This window comes from Pipra filicauda, unplaced genomic scaffold (genome assembly GCF_003945595.2).
Source record: "Pipra filicauda isolate LSUMZ 115617 unplaced genomic scaffold, ASM394559v2 scaffold85_size2586006_pilon, whole genome shotgun sequence".
Taxonomy (NCBI): domain Eukaryota; kingdom Metazoa; phylum Chordata; class Aves; order Passeriformes; family Pipridae; genus Pipra; species Pipra filicauda.
The window spans coordinates 1,337,426-1,354,154 of NW_024105042.1; the positions used below are offsets into that span (position 1 = coordinate 1,337,426).

General features: G+C 43.3%; 1 protein-coding gene across 5 annotated transcripts in view; it reads right to left on the bottom strand.

Moving 5' to 3' along the window:
• NEURL1 (neuralized E3 ubiquitin protein ligase 1) overlaps positions 1–16,729 on the bottom strand; it is a 151,403-nt gene that overhangs the window by 19,099 nt on the left and 115,575 nt on the right. The gene's annotated exons all lie outside the window — the stretch shown is intronic.

Genomic DNA, 16,729 nt, shown 5'->3' on the forward strand with positions numbered 1-16,729 from the left:
ATGCTGAAATTATTTATATTTAATACATCCTTAGCTATACTGTTACCATAGAAATTTTAAAGAACAATATACTAAGAAAAAAAATTATTAAAAAAATTATAAAGTGAGCTGAGATAACGCAAACATTTATTCTTATGTCCAACTTTCTGAACTCTGAGAACGCTGTAGCATGAGAAGACTATTCATCGTGCAAAAATTGAGCATGTGGGTAACTCTCTGCAAATGTTGTAAGAAGTTGTGACCGATACAGACTGTGCCTCTGTGGGAGCCGTGCCTGAAGGCTGCCATGGCTCTGAGCCCGGGTCCAAACAGTATCAGGTGGGACCACCACATACAACACAAGCCCCCCCGAGGTGGCACCAAACAACACACCAGGCCCAAGTGCCACAAACACAAACAGTGGAACAACAAGAGGAGACAGAGTCGCTCCTAACCCACGTGCTAGGCCCTCACAGTGGACATCTCTTCCAGCCACATATCCTTGGGATTTTCTTTCAAAACAACAAAAGAGCAGGACCTCAGGTTATCTGAGAATTTTCCCAGTGGGATGCACTCTCTCCCAGTACACCAGAGTAGTAGCTCTGTACTGGTATGCCAACAAATAATGCCAGCTACTAAATAACCAACAACTCCTGCAATATCTGAGGTCTGACTAACAGCCTTTCCTGTCCCCCTCTTCTGGGAGCCCTGACAAGAGCACACCCACACACAGTTTGGCTTCAGTAGAGCTCTTTGCTTTGCTTAAACTGGATTATTCCAGGCTCCTCTTTAAATAAGCTGCTATTACAAGGGAAGAACAGTCTCAAAATAAAAACGGGCTTTGTTTCTCATATTTGATTTTCTGTATACCGATATTTCAGCTTCTCTTCCCAGAGGTTAATTAAAGGAGGAATAAATAAAATCAGAAATTACCCCAAGTAATCTAGAAGTGGGTTGCATTTATGCTTCGTAATATATGGGCTAGCATTTGCATTGCAAGTGCTCCTGCTGGATAGCATTAGACTTATTTTACCCTCCTTTGGCTGGAAACCTACATAGGAGAACAAATTAATACTGGCAGCTGACGACGATCCTTTTGTGAAGGTGAATGGGTAGAGACCTTTCTGAATAGGAACAGAAGGTCCTCTCTATTTTATTCCCTGTAACTATGCATGTGCAGCCTGCCTGACAACTGTGATGTGTGGGTAGCTTGCAGCCAGGGTTTTGAAACAGCTTGTTTTCCACCAGGATGCTTGCATTTCCCTTTGGCTGCTGGACAGAATATCTTTTTCCATCTGAAAAGAGGTTAAGAGAGATGGAGTTCTGCAGACAAGACACATGGCAGTGACAGCAAACCACAGTTACATATCAAATTGTATTACTTAAATCCCTCAGTAGCTCAGATGCATGGTCACCTAAGGAATAAGATGTCTCAAGCATATAGAATTGACTGTGAGAATTCTTAGTTCATTAATGTTTGCAAATACCCATGGAAGAAAGGATTGCAGTTTACTGGCTTCTGAAGTGTGTTTGTGAAAATTTAGAGAGATGAGTCTCTAAAAGATGCTGGCCTGTATCACAAAACATCCAGCCAAAGGGAAAAAAAAGTCCCATTGACTATAAATCACAACAAAAGTGGGATTCATCTTTTGGGGTGGTAGGTAGGTTGGAAGAGAAGTGGAATGCCATTTACCCAGAATAACTGATAACAGCCAAGGGCTATGAAACAACAATTCTGGTGAAATGTGGAACAAATTAGGTGACTTTGACCACTTTCTTTCAGCAGAAGATGCCCAGGAATGAGTTGTTTTCTTTCTCTAAAGCTTCAGTTGTCACTTTTTAAACCAAGCTGTTCAGGCTGAATACAGATGAAGCTGTTCACGCTGGAGCGGCCCATAACATAGCCTTACTACTGCAGAACATTTACAAGTGATCTTTAAGGAGAGATTCCTTTGCTCAGAACATTAATATTTGCAGAGACAAATCTGGAGCACAGATGAAAAAGATGGAATGACTTTATGTGACGAGACTGTAAGACGCAAAATGGGTCCAACAGCCCACTACGGAGGATCACCCGGCTTCAGCCTAAAGAATTTAGAAACCATCCATTCCTTCTTATTAAATGTTCAAGGTTATAAAATTTCCTATATGAGGCCATTGGCAGTGTTTCTTCAGGAAAAGTCAACTGATAAGAGACCTCCTTAGGTGAGAATAGATGGACTTTTGAGTGAAGACCACAGCTGTCACCAAGCCACCAGAGCAAGCATTTAACCAAGTGGTTGGGATACCACCAGCAAGCTGGCCATGACCATGGCAGCTCAATACAGGCTGGCTGCCCAGGTAGCTTTCCAGAAAGGCTTTGCTGAGCTCTGCATCAGTGCAGTTATGATGTTATTTCTGGATTTAGAGACTTCAAGTTTCCGGTAGCAGTACAGACAGAGCCAAAGTGGAAAAGATTTCTACTAAATATAGATTTTCTGCTCCTCAGCTGGAGAATCTGAGACACTGAAATTAAAGGATGCCTGTCTCCACAAATACCTTTGTATCTTTTTCTAGCTTTGTTTAAGAAAGAAAAGGAGGAGTAATTCATTTATTTAAGTAGAAATAAAGGGCACCTGAGCAGTTCAGCCATCTTCTCTTCTCTTTAGTGAGGTCTATCTGCAAAATTTAGATCCTCAGCAGGTGATTCCTTACACAGACAATTAACTTGAAGTATCTTTCTCAGACCAGAAGCTTCAAAGCTTTCAATTTTTCTGCTCAGAGGGCACAGAAGAGCTTCCCACTTTGTGCAGGCTCAATGAGACTGCAGTAACACTTCAAAAAAAACATTTACAAGGAGCTGGTGAGCAGACAGATGCAGTTGTAATCACTGCACTCAGATCAGAAGTATTTCACTACCACCTTTCTTCTGAACTACTGCCAAATGTTGTCTTCTTAAAATAATCTATTTCCTTAAGCATGTTTATATGTAGACATATTTATTACAGAGATCAAATACATGCACACTGAATACAGCTACATGCACATCCAAACACAAAAGCATTTCTAACCACCAGCAGGCACAGATCATCTCAGCCCCACACCAGCCTGAAGGGGGTGTGTTGCTGTCAGACTGTCAAATCATCATTTCCTTCCCCTTTTTCTTTTTCAGTACTGTCTGTCACTGCCTAAAGGCCTGATTTTCCAAGGTCACGAGCAGCCAGTATTCATAAACCTGTAAAGGATCTGAGAAAGCAGAGCAAACTCAGCATGGTTGCACATGCTGGAAACTCAGTGTTTAACTGCAAGCTCTAGGGACACAGATCTCCTCTTGATCAGTTTTCTGAGTGTGGTGCAATCCTACAGCCTCATATGAATTGTAATTCTTCAGAGTTTGAGGTCTGCAACCAGTCTCCAAAAGGAGCTATGGAACACCTAGTATAAATAAACCAATCTTGAGAGTTACTACTACAGAAAATAACTTAAAATTTGGGGAATCAGAATGAGAACCTAAGAACATATCTCATTTCTAATGATCCTCCCTCTGAGAGAAATGCTGAGAAGTCAAGGAACAATCTGGAGAACATTTCTGTTCTCATCTACTAAGCAAAGACTAAAAAACTGTTAAGACCAGAACTTTGCTAGTATGCTGCCTCCCTTCCCTTGCAAAGACTCATGTTTTTCCTTCTTTCTGGTCTTTGCTTTACTTCTTTACAAGGGCAATTTTCTTTTCTTAATCCCTTACTTCACTGGGTAATGGTATTTCCAGTGAGTCCTGGTGTGCTCACGGTACAATTTCTGTGACCTCAGAGGTGCTAAGCTACCAATAGGCACATTGAAGTCAGTGGCCTCTACAAGAATATTCTATGTAAACGTGCAACTGCAAAAAGACATATACTGCATTATTCCCACCACACTGGAGGGGCTCCATTCCCACTCAGGAATGCAGATGAAGGCTGCTTTTCCCACTGTCAGCACTACCTGCCACAAGGGGCTACACAGGGAGGACAGCTGGCCTTCCAACACCTGTAATCCTGCACTAGCTCCTCCATGGTCTACAGCAGAATTATGTACCAAACAGTCTATCTGGCAAGACTTTGACGTTGCAGGAGGAGGTGTTTGAAATATGAGGCAGATGTATCATTCTGTAAAATAACATCACACTCAAAAGGCAATTGGGAAAAGCCATCAGTCGTAAAACAAGAAATAAACCTGTGCTTGTGGAAACCTTCTGTCACTCACAGCCTCATACTCCCCATCATGTGAGTGCACGTATTAATCCCAGCTCAGCTGCCTGTCTTGCAAACTCTGCCCATGTCGTGCTGTGGCAATCTTTGTTCCCTTGCTGACTTAGTCCTAGCGAGTTGTTGTTACTGCTGGGGAACTGCCACACTTCAGTGCAGAAGCAGGCAGAACAATTTCTCTGTGTTGTTTACAGCTCAACCTGTCACGCACTTTAAGGTGACAGAGGACTGAAAATACAATAAAATCGAAACAACTTATATTCTCATTTATCCCTCCTAAGATAAGGATGAAGATCATTGTGACTGGTGGCAAGGTGTAATACCTGTTCTCAAACCCCTTCGGTTGCCAGCTTGCCGAATGTGTACAGCACCCAGTCCACAGCATCAGCTCCAGTGGAAAGAAGAAAAGCAGCTGTGACTGGGTCTGGGAACAGAAAGACTATTGTGTAGCCCTGGGTTCAAAATTCACCCAAATTAATTGGTGACTGGAAGCAGATCTTCATGCAGCCTGTTATACTCGTGGTGTAAAGATGTTCTCATCAGTGTGAGATGCTCTGTTCTAGGCTATCTCAGTCTCTGCCATGTGTATCTTAACTGCTTTATTGTACCAGAAAGACCTGTGCAAACAAGAGAGTGAAAATTGTCCTTACTTAAAATAAACACAGGAAAAAAACTGAGAAGCAAAGAATGCTGAGGCCCCGCTCACAGTTATTAAGAGGTAAAGCTCCTCTCACAGAGCACGTCCAAAGTGCTTTCCCCTGCTGGCCATGTGTCTGAGCAGATACTTGTAAAACTATTTGTTTTTCTGCGAACTAGTACTCTCCATGTGAGGTCTGCAAAGGAGACTGGGATCTGCCACGCTCAGCATAGTGCTGCAGAGACCCACTCTCCCAGCCAGATCCTTCTGCTCTGATGCTGCACACAGGTTCTCCCCTTACTGCTTGTTACTGTTAAATCATGAATTTATATGACCTGAGACCACTCCATTGTGTTTATTTCTCATAAACCATCAGGCGCCAGAATGCAGCTTCTTGGACCATACAATGAAGCCACTTTCAGAGCATTATTGTAGCATGTGGGAGGCAAATGTTTAAAATCCCTCAAAGGAATGATTCAGACTAAAAACCTTCTTTTCTATATACTTAGGAATTCATTCTACAAAGTACATTTCCCTTTATGAACAACTGAGAAATCAAACTGCCTGAGTTACTGCCTCAGATCAACCATTCCTTCTTGAAAACACCCACATCAAATCAAGGACATCAGTTAATACCTACTTATACAAAACCCTGCTGTGTGCAAGTCGCTATTTCATTGACACTATAAATATCCTATTTCAAATGAAGCTGCTCCCTTCTGCTCTCACTGCCCTGGCTCCTCTTTTTGCAAAACTACAGCCAACAGACAATGCCACTCGTATCAGCTATTTATGTAAGATGCCAGGCTGCTCTCTAAGAGACAAATACAAAAGTAAAATCTGCTTTGGGGCAAACTACATCTGAGATCAGATCTCAGTTGTCGGGCTCTGCAGCAGAAGACACTCCTCACCATGTAAACAGAGAGGATATATAAAAGGTGAGTGGGAGGCAGGAAGAATTAATGTTTGTATTTTACACTAGAAACTGGGGGATGGATTGAGCTGTCCAAGGGGATAGAGGCTCCTCCATCAGAGCTCTTAAGTGAAACTTCTAGGGATTTAGCTCAGTGCACAACAAAACCACCTTGTTTTCCACAGTACACTCTCTCATTTCCTAATTCTTCATCACTGCATTATTTTCTACCTGCTTTTTCTCTGATTCCATGTGCAGATTGCCCTTCTCACCTCAAAACGCAACCTACTCATGACTCCTAATCCATTATGGATCCCAATGGTCAGCTTGGAAACCACTATTCAGCAATTTCTCCTTCCCCAACACACCAATTTGGTATCACCACATGGTCAACGGAGGGTAAACATACGTTTCATGTGCAGGAGTTAAGCGGGAGTTAATTGCTACGTGCAAATTTTGGCTTCATGCTCACTGCAACCTGGAAGGTAAGCTAACTGGTATTTCATAACGGCCAGTTTCATTGCAGGAATGGCAGATATTTTAATCAACTGAGTCCATTTGTTTGCCTGAGACCAACACAGTCCAAATTAGCTTTCAAGATACTCACATGTTTTTGCAATATTGCTGGAAGCGTTTGAAAGAATTTCTACAACAACCAAGGTGCAGAAGTCAAAGCTCAAGCCAATGGTTACAAAGAGCCCAAAGACAAAGCTCATCCATGGGAGAAATAATTCATATTTACACTAAAAATTGTCACCAGATTTTAAAGCTGGATTACAAAAGAAAGCAGACCATTGACTCTGTGGAACCAATTGCTAGGCTACAAACATCTGCCACTTTAACAGAAATAACTGGAAATCAACAGTGCTTAAGTTCATCTCCCTGGACTCATTTTTGCTTTGTGTTTGCATTTGCTTGCATAAAAATCAGCATTTTTTTTACAGGCATTTGGGGAGAGATTGAGCACTAAAACTATTTGGTTTGCATGATTCAGTTTTGGAGAGGTGATAAAAAATGGGATGGAAGACAATAAACCTAGTCTTTTAGTTGTTACCAACTGCTAGGTGTTTGATAACTTTATCATACAAATCTGTTGGCTTCCTGTGACCCTTTAGCACCAAATCATGCGTTAAGGGAATGTGTCTTTGTACCATCAGGCAGCTAGTGTCCTGCCAGGTGAAGCTCAGGAAACCCTTGGGATCTGTTCAGAGTACTTTTCTAACAATATAAATATGTTCCCTTGGTTTACAGTGATTATCAATGATTTCTTGTCACGGATTGTCAATGCTGTACAATAGTACAGATAAAATATCATAGCAAAACAAATCAGAAACAAACAAATCTAGATTATAAAAGGATGTGACCTCATGTACTGCCAATTTCCAAGCTGAAATATTCAGAAAGGAGAAATACAAACCCCTGAGCTTTAGAGAATTCCAGCTGTTTTTAAACCAGAATGAGCAATTGCAGTTCCCAGGCCAGCTTAGTAATTGAATTGATCATCTGCATACTTTTCAATAAAATCTAAGTAAAGAAAGCATACAGCATGAACTGATGAATTTTAGTTTTGGTGCATGTATTATCTAATAAAGTGCTCTGAACCAGTCCGGTTTATAACAAACATTCATACAATTCTGCCTAACATCTGTAGGCATGTCAAATTGATTTGCACATGTGAAATGGCACAAAGAGCATAACTAGCCTCATAAAATTGAAATGAATTACTGTTCTGCTTAGTAAATACGAATGTTCTGAAAGAGTCTGACAGTAGATTATGAAGAACAAACTTCCGTGTGCGTGTTACAGTTATGTATTTGTTTTCTTTTCCATAAAAGCTGATGCTCAGAGAGTCTTCAGAGTGCCGGTAACATCTGTGTTACAAACAACATATCTTGGGTTTTGTTCAGGGAGACTTTTCATTCAGGGTAAACTCATCATCCCCAGCCAGCAGGTCTGAAAACTGACAGACATCCTTCAACCTGAAGATGTGCTTATTCACTGCCATCTCTGGATATTGGCACCTCCTTATCTGATTCCTTTTGTTGCATTCATGGGTTTTCTAACTCCCCATAAAGTCACAGAAATATGGTTTGCACAGAAACCATGTGCCTTGGGTTTTATGGAGACAACCTAACCCCTGCTATTCACTCCTTAATCTATCTCCTACTCATACACAGGAAGTCTCTGAACTTTACTCTCACATTAATCAATGATTTTCATCTCCATTGGCCCAGGTCTCCTAGATTCCATAATGATTTATATTATCACTCTTGAAAACCACAGCAAAATAATCATCCCTTATTATGGTATCAGTACATTATCAGTCCTGCCTCTCTCTGCAGGGCACCCCACTTTTTCTCTCCATTTCATTTTATGCTTTCTACAGCTTTCTACTATTACTCATTTTAATTACCTGTACAAGACCTAGTTCTCCCAGGAGATTGTCAATTGTCACTTTATCTGATGTTTCCTAATCTTTAAGATGTAAATTTCTCTGTAGAAAAGTTCTGGTTTTGTTTTTTTTTATTTTTCCCTTCTTCATGGAAAATTAGGGCAATAATTGCAACTCCTGATTGTCTAATAACTTTATAGAGCTGTCTTCTCATAACCAGTGACTCCATTGCCTACTCCTGACACTATCATCCCTTTTACCCTCCTTTCCCCTTAGGAATGTTGATCCTCTTACCTCACCTATCCGGGTAAGACAGTAGTTCAGCATCACATGCAGTGCTAATCCCACAACTTCACCTTCACATGCTCTGCTGCAGATTGCTATGGGTCCTCCACAACCCTATTTCCAATCCTTTTTACATTACCATGCAAACGTTTCCATGGCATCTCAGTGCTCACAATTTCCAAGCTACATTAGACATGTTCCTTCACCCCCTGAATCATATGACAGCAATTTTCTTCAAAACAAGCACTTTATTCCTTCTTCCAACCTATCATCCTCCCTCCCATGGTATTTATGTGTCCTGCATTTAAAGATCACAGAATCACAGAATATTCTGAGTTGGAAGGGACCCACAAGGATTATCAAGTCCAACTCCTAAGTGAATGGCCCCTATGGGGAATTTTATCCTTCTTCACTTGCTTTCATTTACTCCTGTGCCTTCATGCAGGCATGGATATGATGACTCCTTCCTCAGCGTCTCCCCACATTTCCCAGTGAAAGGCTCCTGCCATCACTGACAGTGGCTGAGGGAAAATTCAACCCACCAACAACCACCTTGTACTTGCCAAGTTCTCCTCAAGGGCCAGCATTTTACCCAGCACCATTGCTTATTGAACTGATTTAATGCCATTGGAGGAAGACTCAATTCCTTAGGAATTCCAGAAACACTGCTGGTGATCAGCTTCCTGGGCTCACTGCAAACCTGTTTGGTTTGGCAGAGCTGCCCAGAAGCACTGCTAAATCATAAACTGTTTGGACATCACAAGGATTTTGCTGCCCCACAGCCACCTCACTAAACAGAGCTAAAAGCACATCTTCTAGTGAAGATACAAGCTATGAAAGCCGGTGGTAATACATAACATTTCGGTCAAATGACTGAAGAAAAAATAAATTATGAAGATAGAGTATTTCAGGTTAACCTGAAACAAACTGTTCAGTTTATCTTTCTTCCTTTTATAAAAGCAAATGAATACCGGACCAAGAAGTTCTCCAGTTGATTTCTGGGGCTTGTTTGGAAATCGCTGTTGACAGTGATTTTTCAAGATTAAAACATTATTTCAAGACTCAACATTGAAATATAGAATTATGAAAACAGTGAAAGAAAACAGCTAAAGTTTGCCAAAAGTGCTTCAATTTTTCAACCATGACTAAGTTCACAGATCAACTCTCCTCCTTCAAGCTGGTTCCTCACCTAAAGATCCAACAACTATATTTCTGAAAGAATGCACATAATGTTATTTGTCTAGAATATTTTCTTTGTGTCAATTCCTTTTAATCTCTCTTTCTTGGAGAATTTCCACCCCACAATCCAGCATGAAGACACTCTCGAAAAATTTCTGACTTATTTTCCACACATACAAAATGACAGTACAGCCATCACACCCCATCCACCCCACTCCTATTCCAGAGCTGGTGCAGTCTGCAGGATGCACTCTCATAGTTATGCGTGGAAGCAGTAAATCAAGGCTCTGTTTGATGATTGAGCTTGTTTTAAAATAGCACAATTATTGCTGTCTGCACCAATTCAGGAAAGTTCTGTACATGTTTAAGTATGTTCCATATAATGACAGTATTTAAATATTCACTTCATCTAAAAAAGTACTTATATCCCACTGAAGGCAATGGGATGTACACATAAGCATATCAGTAGTCCCAAATCCAGGGCACAGGGTAAGGTTTAAAAACTACATTCCGCATAACAAAAAAATACATTCCAATAACAAAAAAACCACCACTGTCCATCTGTCCCAGTGGAATGAACAGCAAATGAGATTTCCTGAAACTAACCCTAGATCATCCACTCTAGCTGTCACTGCTAGACAAAATTAGAGGGGAACCAGAGAGAGAGTCAATGCTCACTTCCACCAAGGTACATAAACTGAAAAGATCTTCTCTTCAATAAATTCTTCATATATTTTGTCACGGCAAATGCCCATTAGGCTTGTGATTTCTTTGTGAATTATTTTGATAACCTGATGTAAAAGAACTAAAGAGCTGAATCTTGCCACCAGAGCTTCAGTCAACTCCTTAACGAGCAAAAGACAAATTTCACTCTCACCTACCTCAAGGAAAAGCTTTAACACCTTGCCTATCAGTAAAGTTAATCTGAATGAACAGATCATAGGATGTGGCCTCAGAAGGTTTAGACAGAAAGACTCTTCAGAAAGGCTCTTCTGAAGCTCCAAATTGAGAGTATAAACAAGAATCAGCCAGAGGATCACAGTTTGCTGCCAGTCAGGGCACTGCAACCTTGCTGAAGCCACAGGATTCACACAGAGAAAAAGGTCCAGCATATACTGTTGGATGCTAACTGCAGCTGCAGCCCCTGTAGCCAAACATTCCTCAACCCCATGAAGAAGAGGACCTGAGCCATTGGTTTCCAAAGTTTCCTGCTCTCCCCACATCCCATCTTCCCATAAGACTGCTTTTCTTCCTCCTCATCTTTCTCCCTTCCCCATCTGACATTCTAGTCACAAACAAACTCGGTCCTGCTAGGATCCTGGGGATGAGACAGAGAATAGTCTTTCAGGGAAACTGGATCCTAAAAATGGGACACAGCCACTGTGGTTGACAAAGCTGGACTGTCTGAAGGCACTCAGGCACTGACTTTAGGCAATGACCACCTCACAGCTTCCCCAGCAGAGACACTGCATCAGTAAAGCACCAGCTATAAGCCATGGCACTGCAGAGATGCCTGACTTTGCAACTGCATTGTGCTATTACTGGTCCCTGAGATTTTTTGAGGAGGGGTCAGGAGGCACCTAAAAATGCAGTGAGTTTTTTGGCTCTCTTTACTTTATGCAGGGTGATTTTCCTTTTCTTCTTTGACCTCTCATTAAAGTCCCAGGACAGGTGTCTGTCATTCCTCAGCAGCTTCCTTTTGCCACATAATGCCTTGTTGTAGTATCAATGCATTTTCACTAGGATTTAACATTTTAACTTAAGCCAGAGGTTGCTTTATCTCTTCCTTACCTGACGATAATATCTTGGTTTTGCACCAGTTTGGCTAGAAACACGTACTGTTGTTCGTGCATCCACTTGTCCAGTTTCAATCTGTTAACCAATCTGGTAACCAATACAGAGGTGACTATCCTAAACCCAAGAATTTCTCATCTTATTAACAGACTCATCTCTCTTCAAATTCTGCCTCCTTCAGTACCAAAGTTTAAAGCAATATTTGGTGAGAATGTTATGTAAACCTTTCTACATCTTCTCTGAACTGTTGTAAGAAACTATCAAACCCTTGCTACACAATAATAGAAATTGCACCTTACATCAACTGAAATGTCATCACCAGCACCAGTCTTGCTCAAAGGAATCTGGGACTGATCCCAGGTCTGTCTGGGACCTGGTTATTAGAGCAAGAAGGTTCCTCTCCACCCCGTGCTTACTACAGTCCCACTGTTCCTGGTACTGTAACAGCTATGACTTTAAAATGTCTTTGTTTCCAAGCACAGATGTAGTCCAGCAATCAGAGCCAAAGCCTGGATAATTCACAGCAGCATTCATTCCTACCCACCACAGGATGGTACTGGGAAGGCACATAGTTAAACTACTTACACTTCTGAAAGCTAGATGAGCAGAAAAAGGACAGGATGTGCTCAAATTATCCTAGCATATAAAAGAGAGAAGAAAGGGCTACTACTGGCTGTATTTCTGTTTTGTAAGTCTTTTACATGAAGTAAACAAGGGGGTGGGGGGTAGGGGGAAGAAAAAGTCCCAAAGAGGCACGTAAATGACTTATGCTCAGGAAGAATTCGATGGATACATGCAGAAAGGGCCCCACAAAGCTGTGCACACTCTGCTCCAGCCTGGGCAAAGCCATGTCACCTGCCTTTGCTCTGTGTCCATAGAAGACACAAAGCACCCAGACAGCAGTTGCCATGGCCACCCCTTTATGTTCCAGGGTCAAGTTTCCCTCTGCACAGAGAGATTATTTATAAGGTGGCTTAGGTGTGCCTTGCGGCGGACAGTTAAAAATGGGAAGTCCCATCCCAGGGGAGCTTATGGCCCAAATTAGACATAACACAGTAAGAAGGTACAATAAACACAGGGAAGAGAGTCAGGGTAAGATGGTGAGATGCTGCATATATGCCCTGTCAGCTCTTTTATTCTTCCTATTAAACCCTGCCATGGCTCTGCATCCCTGAGCACTTTTTAAAGCGTCCTGCTGGTCTGTTACACTGCAGCCACTTGGGAATGGCACAGATCTGGCTGGGATGGGTTCCATAGCCTCTCCAGGCCAAGATGAACCCTCCACCCTGGAGCTAACAGACCTCTTGAGGAGTTGCCAAGCCCATGAAATCCCTCCTGGTCAAGTATCCCTCCCTCCACTAGGCCATGGGGTTGCACAGGCAGGTCCTGCTCCATGCTGCCATGCTGTCGACAATAGGCTGCTCCTGGCAGTCCAACCATTTCCAAAAGGGCCTGGCACATAGCGGGAAATGGGGACAGCACTTAGTCCCTGAACTGGCATGGAGAAATCATGGGACTCATCAGGACTGCTGGAGTAAGCATGAGTTTGTCCTGAGAGCAACAAAACTTAACAGCAAAGAGACACCTGAGTTAAGCAGACTCCGAGTTTCTGCAGCCTTCTCCCTACACCCAAAACACCACAGTCTCTGTCTACGGGCTTGCTGACAGCCAGAGCAGTACATCCTGAAATGCTATATCCCACTGGGGAAGAGGTGAGGGTCACCCTCCTATGCCACTGGCTCTGCCCCCTGGCTCTGCCACATTGGCTCTGCCTCGCTGGCTGCCTCACAGCTGAAAGAAGAGCCCACAGCAGAAAAACTGCCCCGTCTGCACAGAAATGAACAGACTGTCACAATGGCACAAATGTGCGGGAATGGTGACAAATGACAACTTTGCTATCCACTGCATTTCACTAATTCATCCTGCCAGAAGCGTTTCACTCAGGTCTGTTGAAGCTGCTGCAGTTGCAGCTCAGATAATGTCTCAGGCAACTTTTTCCTGAGTGAGTTTTGCAGTACTTTGAAAATTCACATTTATGATCAATATGAAGCAAACAACATTTAGTAAGGAAACAAATAACAGGTTGGTTGCCAGGTTCACTTTTACAGCTACAAAAAACAAAACATCTGTGGGGTTAGCAGAGTTTTTAATCACAGGTGAAGCTGCTGCACAGCTAAAGGTGCTGTTTCAGGGCTACATGGCGGCTTCGCCTGGGGCCCAGACACTGGCAGCACCTATGGGTGCAAGTTAGAGGGACAGCGTGGCTTGTGTACCTGCTTCACACTGCCCACTGCTACAGGAACCCCGCAAGAAGCTCACTAAAGGCTGCTGATTAGAAGGCATCATCCTTCAGCTCTCTCCCCAGGAGGACAGTCACCTCTACACTCATGTCATCCTGTCAATAGTTGCCCATGCCCCACAGCCCAGTTCTAGGACCTGAGTCCCAGCTCTGGGTGTCAGGGTAGTCCTTTCTAGGGGCATCAGTGCTGTGACAGGGTTCACGGTCCATTTGAAATTAGCCATCCCAAAGAAACCTCCAGAGTCTACTTTCTCCACCTCTCTGCCCTCTGGGAAACCCTCTTCGCCCCAGAAATTTGACATTTCTTAATCTTGGCTTGTTTTCCAGGTCAGCAGCCTTGTTCCCCAGCACTCCCAGCCATTCAGCAAAGGCGTGTCAAATGCTGTCACTGTCTCTGTGCCTTCACCATCCTGCTGAGCGTGCCTGCTCCATGGGTGGCTGGAGGCAGAGCTGTGGGAGCCAGCTCCTTCCACAACAGCTACACATGCACTTAAGAGTATGCTCTGCTGCTGTGGTACCTGCCAAACCACCTCAAAGCCATCACCAGCACACATATTGCTGGCACCAGAAATTGGAAGGAGGGGAATGATTCAGACAGAGACCAGTAAGAGAGGCATGGCCAGGATTAGCCACGGAGACCTGCAGGCTCCACCCGCTTACCTCCTGGGCCATCCCGGTGCCATGCCTGTGGCCATTCATTGCCTGCCTGTCTGCACTGCACAGCCACCTCTGCTTTGCTGGAGCTTGCAGCCCCCACAGCACCATCAAGAAGAAGGATCGGGATGGTGCCATACAACACACACTACAAAAACTGACACTGCTGCAATGAGAGTACCCAAACCTCAACCTCCTGGATCAGGGGCAGGGCTGCTCTGGGATTGACTGCTATCTCAAAACTGCAAAAATAGTTAATTTGCCCTAAATTAACTGTAGTTAGCACTGGCACCATTAGCCCAGGCAAACCTCGTGGTGTCAAGTCAGGTCACCTAACTCTGCCCTGCTATAGACCAAGGGCACTCTCCTGCCCCTAAAACAAGGTCCTTCTTGGTGGACATGTTGGGTAATTAAATAAGGGTCACTTTTTCCCAAAAAAGAACAAGGCACATGTGCCTAAGCACCTCCCATCATCAAATTTCATTTCAACCCTAGACTGAAAGCTCAGCTTAGGCTGCAATTTAAAGCAAGGACCATTTTTGTCTTCCAGCAGCTCAGCAGCATCATCAGTTTTCCCCACGCACATGTGAGTGTAAATGCTCATAACTATTCAGCTGGTTCTGTGGTTTTACATTGAAAATATGTTGCTATGGAGAGCACAGCACGGGAACATGCAGCCACCACAAGGCACCATGACACAAGCAGCCCACAGCTTCTGCTGATATTTCCAGGCTCTCCGCTGCCATCCACTCAAAGGCTGAAAATAGACTTTAAGCTCAAATGAAGCATCTGTAATACTTCATTTCTGCCCGTCCCTCCCCAAGGCACTGAGACTTCTCACAAAAATCCTACCAAGCATCCCACATACGCTCTGACGTCACCTTGCCGATTTCTAATTCCTCGCTGCACACATGCCTTGAAAAGGAAATTCCCTCCAGCCCCATTTTCATTGTATGTCCTATGTCTGGGAAGTAGGTTTCCCTCTAGAGCCACCCTTCTGTCAGTACCCAGAGGTGCTGCTCAGTCCTTATTGCATTTTAGGCACAACATAAGGCAAATCTTTCATGCTGCTCCACCTTGCTGCTCTGCTGACTGGGAAGGATTTGATTTCTGTAATTTATAGCTGACCTTGGCAAAGGTCATTTAGCAGCAGCAAACTGATCTGCAAATACCTATTCAGTGCAGGGGAAACTTGCCTGTGCCATTTAACCCCCAGCCTTCACACTCTCCAGAATAAATGGGCTGGGTCCTGAAAGATGCCGAGCATTTCCTGATCTCACTCACTTGACACGACGTGGGAGAGCTCAGCCAAGGCAGTGCAAACTTGAGCCCACAGCACCGTGACTGAAGAATCCCTCTGGGGTTTTTCTTTCCTATGAATTTTTCAAATATCTGAAATACTGTTTGTTTTCTTTCTCATATTCTGGAGGAATTGATAAATCCTCAACTACACCATAAACACGCAGCCATCAGCCCTTGATTTCTAAAAATGTGTTTGTATTAAGCTATGAAATTATTTACAGTGGCCATAAACATCCTCCCAGCATCTGGCAGCTGGGAGAGGGCCTTGGAACTCACTAATTTACTTACTTTGTAAACCACTTTCTAATAAATAAATAAGCTCTTAATATCTCACCCACAAGAAGAGGCACATTGCGTACAATACTATATTTAGGGGTCCTTTGGAGGTTAAGGATTCAGCAGCTGACTTTCTCCGAGGACCTTTCTTTGGTGACTGTATATTTATGCCCAAATGAATTGTCGGCTAAATGTCTTTATTTTGAAATTGGTTTAAAATTCTCACATTGCCTGAATGTTGGAGAAGCAGCTGCTTGTTTCTTGTTTTGCCTGAACCAGGGTCAGATTTTGATCTAAGGGGCCCAAAGGGGCACTAAAAAACCCAAGTAAATGTTTGCTGATTCTTTAGCAGTGACTTTCCCGAGACGGCCTACTGAGCCTCCAAGGCTGGTTCCTGGGGTGGTGATGCTCTTCAGGCCAGGAGAATGACCAATGCCAGAGCCCATGAAGAAAGGAAAAGGCCACGTAGCGTTGCAAAGAGGTGCAAAATGCTGTGCTGTGTTAACACTGCATTTGGGTTTCACTGCGGAGGAGCAGTCGAGACATCCTCCCTCCAAGCTCAGTATCCACAGCTCTGCCACTGCTTGCCAGGTGATACAGAGGTGGGAGAAGGGAAAACAAGTATCTCACACATCCCATTGGCTCCTGCGCAAAGGAAGAGCCATGTCAGGGCCCTTACCGGCTGCAGAGAGTATTTGATGGAAATATGATTTTCAACGACTATGAAATCCATCGTGGTGCCCTTGAGGACAAAGGAGAGTGAGTGGTTCAAAGCAATCCTGGATTGAAAACAATG